We start from the raw sequence: 5710 nt of genomic DNA, 5'->3' as shown, positions 1-5710 counted from the left end.
TGTATAGAGAATAGTTTAAACTATTTAAAGAATGAATGTTGATTTACAATTGGAATGAAGTGTAATAATCTTTGTCCTGTGCTACAATCAATAGATGAGATGAATTCTTTAGAAAATTGAATGATTGTTTAAGAGTTATGCTGAGAAACAATTGTACCAATGTTGATAATATACACAATATTGAGGTACAAAGTTAATGATTATAATATGATGGATATAGTTATATTATTACAATGAAATAGTTTATGTTTATCAAAGAAGATCTAGTCAACATTGAATGATGATGATGATGTAATCAAATGAATGTTTGTTTTAAGATATACAAATCAAACTTCGCAAATGATCTGACTCCTCTATCGCACACACGACAACAAATGAAAAAGAAGATGAGCAGTGTAGCTGCAGCAGCCTCAACAACAGTAGGTCTGAACATACATAAATGGAAAAGCAAAATTCTCTGATACAACACAACATGCACCAATCGAATCACACTTGACGGAAAAGCTTTGGACGATGTAAACACATTTACATACCTAGGCAGCATCATTGGTGAACACGGTGAATCTGATACACATGTAAATGTGAGAATAGGCAAAACAACAGCAGCACATCTACAACTGAAGAATATCTGGAACTCAAAACAACTGTCTGTCGACCAACACTAAAGTCAGAATTTTCAATACAAATGTCAAAACACTTCTAATATATGGGGTGGAAATATGGAGAACTACGAAACCCATTATCCAGAAGATACAAGTAATTATTAACAGTTGTCTAGGCGAAATACTTCGGATCCATTGGTTGGTCAGACATTATCGGCAACAACCTACTATGGGAGAGAACAAACCAGATTCCAGAGGAGGAAGAAATCAGACAGAAGTGTTGGAAGTGGATAGGCCACACATTGAGGGAAGCACTTGATTACATCACAAGGCAATCCCTCACATGGAATCCTCAAAGTCAAAGGAGAAAAGGAAGACCGAGAAACGGAGACAGACATGAGAAGAGTGAACAACGATTGGATGGAACTAGAAAGGATGGTTCAGGACAGAGTGGGTTGGAGAATGCTTGTTGGCGGCCTACGCTCTTTTGGGAGTAACAGGAGTAAGTATGTAATCAATTTAAACTAAACTAGATTCCATAAGGGGATTGGTTGAGAAAAAGAGATGACAAAACAAAATGAAGCGAAGACAAACTGAAGACAATTTAACGAGAAACAGTGTTATTATTATGTATTTATTTATTTAAACACATAACTCATTTAATTTTTGTGAGGGCTGTGACACTGCCTCAGTTTCCAAACCGAATCAGATGGTTTTCTTGGCAGGACACATCTAGAGCCTTAGACCTAAAGGTCTAGTCCACAAGGTGGTGGAGCAACGTGAAGAGATACAATCACATGGTAGCCGGTCATCAACAATAGGCTCATACGCCATTTGTTTTCTTAGGATCCTGGAGCCCAAGTACACCGTTGTTTTTTAATGAGGGTTTTCCAACTCCCCTAGGTGGACTTTCCGTGATCAGCAACCTGGTTAAAGCGCCAGACATTCGCTTTTCGTCCTCTCAATTTCGTAAACAACACCGCGGCCTCGAGAAGGCAGTGAATAGGACTTCTCTGGTAATGGTTGTATGTACGTGGCCATGTGAGAGCATTTCGTGAGAGACAGCTGACTCTCCTCACTCTCGGCCGTACCAGGGCATTTGGGAAGGAAATTAAACAAACCACTAAAAAGATATTACTGTTGATGATAGAAAGAGTATAAGCGAAAATATATGGAAGCTATTTGAAAAGAAATTGAAGAGGCCGCAAGGATTTGAATTTTAACAACACTTTAAGCAATAACAACTTCTATAATCGAAACGTGCCAACCCAATGAAATCAGAAGTCAGAAGTGGAGAGGTTCGAAGATATATCTGATACTTACTTACCTACCTACTTACGCCTGTTACTCCTCGTGCAGGAGCATACGCCGCCCACCAGCACTCTCTATCTAATCCTATCCTGGGCAATCTTTTACAGTTCTTTCCAGTCGCTATTCATCCTTTTTATATCTGCTTATGTTTCCCGACGTAGTATGTACTTTGGCCTTCCTTTTACACGTTTCCCTTCAGGATTCCAAGGTAGGGCTTGCCTTGTCATGCAGTTTGATGATTTCCATAATATGTGTCTCATTCATTTCCATCGCCTTTTCCTTATTTCCTGTTCAGCTGGAAGCCGGTTCGTTCTCTCCCACAGTAGGTTGTTCCTGATGAGTATCTTGCGTAGACAACTATTTATAAATACTTGTACCTTCTTAATGATGTTTGTGGAAGTTCTCCAATTTTCAGCTCCGTACAGTAGAACTGTCTTGATGTTCGTATTGAAGATCGTGACTTTGATATTGGTTGACAGTTGTTTTGAGTTCCATATGTTCTTCACTTGTAGGAATGCAGCCCTGATAAGTTGTCAGTATATTGAGAAGTGATGGATCTAAACTGCTGAGCGGGTGCATGAGAAGTTGAGAACAACGTACCCACTTGTGATCTGGTTTGGATGTGTGATCGAGCGCCTCCAGCTAGATCTGTCCATTGGAACTAATGTGGTCAGCATCAAATATCGAGGACTTTCAGAACTATTTATTCTGGAGATTTATTTACCGCTACAATTTGATTACTACTCCTACGATTCTTGTTAACAATGAATTTGATGCTTTACACTACATGGTATATGATGATAGTATCAGTGCAACTCCTTGTGTGTGTGTGTGTAGCATTTTCTTCTTTATGGACAGAATATAACAGCAGGTCCCCTGAACTAGCCTTTTTTGTCCAACTTGCGTCCAATGTGTTTCACTGATTTCAAGCAACTCCAGGTTGTATCTTTTCATTTCTGCAGCAATTTAGATAACTCTCCAGGTCTCCCACATTGTACGAACATTTCATGTACCTAAGTTAATGGTTGCTCTGGTTGTCAGAAGAGTCATCAGCCTCGTGACTTCCGAAGGAACTTGGCTGTCACCATGAGGCATCATAACTCTTCTGAATGAAAACCTTCTAACTCCCACAGCAGAGTCTAAATGGTTTGAATAACTTTTTCTGGTTAACGTTTTTTTAGCGAGTTGGTTTTCTATCGGATGGTGTCGTTAACCCCATGCCCGACCCTCTTCTTTTATCCGGGCTTTGAACCGGCAACAGCCCCAGAAGGGCTCCAGGCGGAGTTATATGAAGATAGTACAATTACAAAAGATATAACTAAAAGGTATGTGATTTCTTCATGTATAAATCGAACTATGTAATAAGTTCAGATGTTTTATAAATCAATATTATCCTCTGTATGTAAAGGCTATAGTTAGTTAGTTTATAGTAAGCGTTATTTTCTTTTAAGCTTAAACTAAATACATACATAATCTAACATTAAGCATGATAGTATGCTAATCTATAATCAAATAAATATCGAAATAAATTTATTTAATAGTTGAGATCACCATGGAATACCTGGAAGCACTGGACTACCGTTTCGTCCTATTATGGAACTCCTCAACAGGAGCAGATTTGTAACATCAACCGTCTAATAAATGAGTAAAAAAATTCTTCGAGTTGACTAGAATTCCTTTAAATTACTTAACTCTAGATCAATACTGATAAACATCAACATCATTGATGGTCTTGGCAACGAAAGCTACTTGATTAATCAATTGTAAACACACCTTAATCCAATATGATGTTAGCCGCTACTCGGATAATTCAGTGATAACGTTTCTAACTATGAAACTAGGTTACATATGATTGTATATGCTAGGGAGAATCCATTCCCTAAAGATTATAAGTACACCTTACTGACGGATGCCAAGTAGCACGAAAACTAAGCATAGGGTTTCTTGTCGATTATCTTTAACCATCACCATCCTAGAATGGCTAATAATGGACAGATAGAATATAGTCATAGTTAAAACTGCTTCTTTAACATGAAAGTTTCGGTGTCCTGTTGAAAATCACTCTAAAACTCCACAAGTCTATATAATTTTCATTAAAGTCAATTTGTTTAATAACGACTCCGGTTTCTGAGTAAGTTAACTTATTGCATATCACTCAGTGAGGAATTTCAAATGAGTAATGTTTCTGATCCCAAATCGATAGTTTATGAAAAGGATTCAGACATTTAGATACTAATGTTTTGTATGTGGAACTAAGTAATCATAAATACAATTATTCATCGAAAGTTACAAGTCTGAATGATGACTTCATTGATCTTGGAAAGATAACAATTTAGATCGTCAACGTAGATGATCTATGTCGAATGATTGATGGCCTACTCGAGTTAGACGGGATCGGTGTAACAAACCAGCTACCTTCAAAGTCAGACCTCACAGTCAGCATGGTATAAGATTAAGTGATGTCCGTTGACTGTCCTTTACTTTGACAGGGATCAATTACTTGACCCAACTGCCGTATGTATTGGTTAGAGCTCAGTGACATTTCACTGGCCCTATAACAACATAGATTCTTTTTCAAAGGTTTCCTCACTAGACACAATACGATCACAGTTAACGACTCAAACTTATCCATATGATGGAGTTAATAATATCACAGTAGTGATATATACTGAATGCATATATGTCACATGAAAACAAATAATTCGCTTAAGATTATGATGAAAGTAATTCGCAATTAGGAGCTGACAGGAAACATACACTAGAATAAGAGATTTATGGCTCAGGTAGAGGATTTTCGTGGAGTTTCATTCTCTCGATTGATTTGACAGAACAGCTTTTCTGTCAGGCTAGCCTGTCAGTCATATGTGAAGGAATTCGAATATTTAATTCTGTCTGAAGTTTATGCTGATAGTTTATCCAGAAGGATGATAAGAGAACGTCATTGATCAAATCACACAGCCTAGATTATGAAACTGCACCAAAAACAACAAAATAGGAAAAAGATCGATAGTGGCTAGCAGTAGAACACAGTTTGGCACATGCTTCCTTCTACTTGTGTCTCGTCAGCTGGATATACCTGCATTTCAGAGGTGACGCTCATTGAGGGACTCGAACCCAGTACCGTCCGCCTCAAACGCCATCGCGTTACCCACTTGGCTACTGAGTCCTGACAGCCACTAGCTTGTGCAATGGGAAGATAAAAGTAAAACAACACCAAGTGAATTTAAATTACGAAAATTTGAAAAATTCCCATATTGTATAAGCAAACAATATTGTTTTCGATTAGATTCTCATCAGCCTTTACCCTAATATACAGTACCACCTCTAAGCATGTACGAAATCGAATCCCGCGTGACTTGTTCAAGGATGTGCACTGTTGAGGAGTCCCACAATAAGACGAAACGAACACCCAGTGCTTTCAGGTTTTCCATGGTGGTCTAGCTTCAATTGACTCATGATCTCAACTATTGAAATACACGAAACTGATAAACTGAACAAGGCAGTTTATTGATCAATGATGTTTAGTTATGTAATCTATTACATAACTAAACATGATAAATGAAAAGTACAGATTGATAGTGTGATGACAAGTGTACTAGTTGTGATAAGCAATAATAAAGGCTTGAATCAATAATGGGAAATAGTTCAATAATTAGAAAAATATGGACGTTGAGATAACATTCATAGAAAGATTATAAGATTACGTAATAAGAAGAAAGTGTATTTGAGAGAAAAGAAAAGGGTGAAAGGGGGTGAAGAGAAATCATTCACTAAGGCCAAGGGAGAGATAAAGGTGT

Source organism: Schistosoma haematobium, chromosome 1, assembly GCF_000699445.3.
Source record: "Schistosoma haematobium chromosome 1, whole genome shotgun sequence".
Taxonomy (NCBI): Eukaryota; Metazoa; Platyhelminthes; class Trematoda; order Strigeidida; family Schistosomatidae; genus Schistosoma; species Schistosoma haematobium.
Note: the sequence above shows the minus strand (reverse complement) of the source record.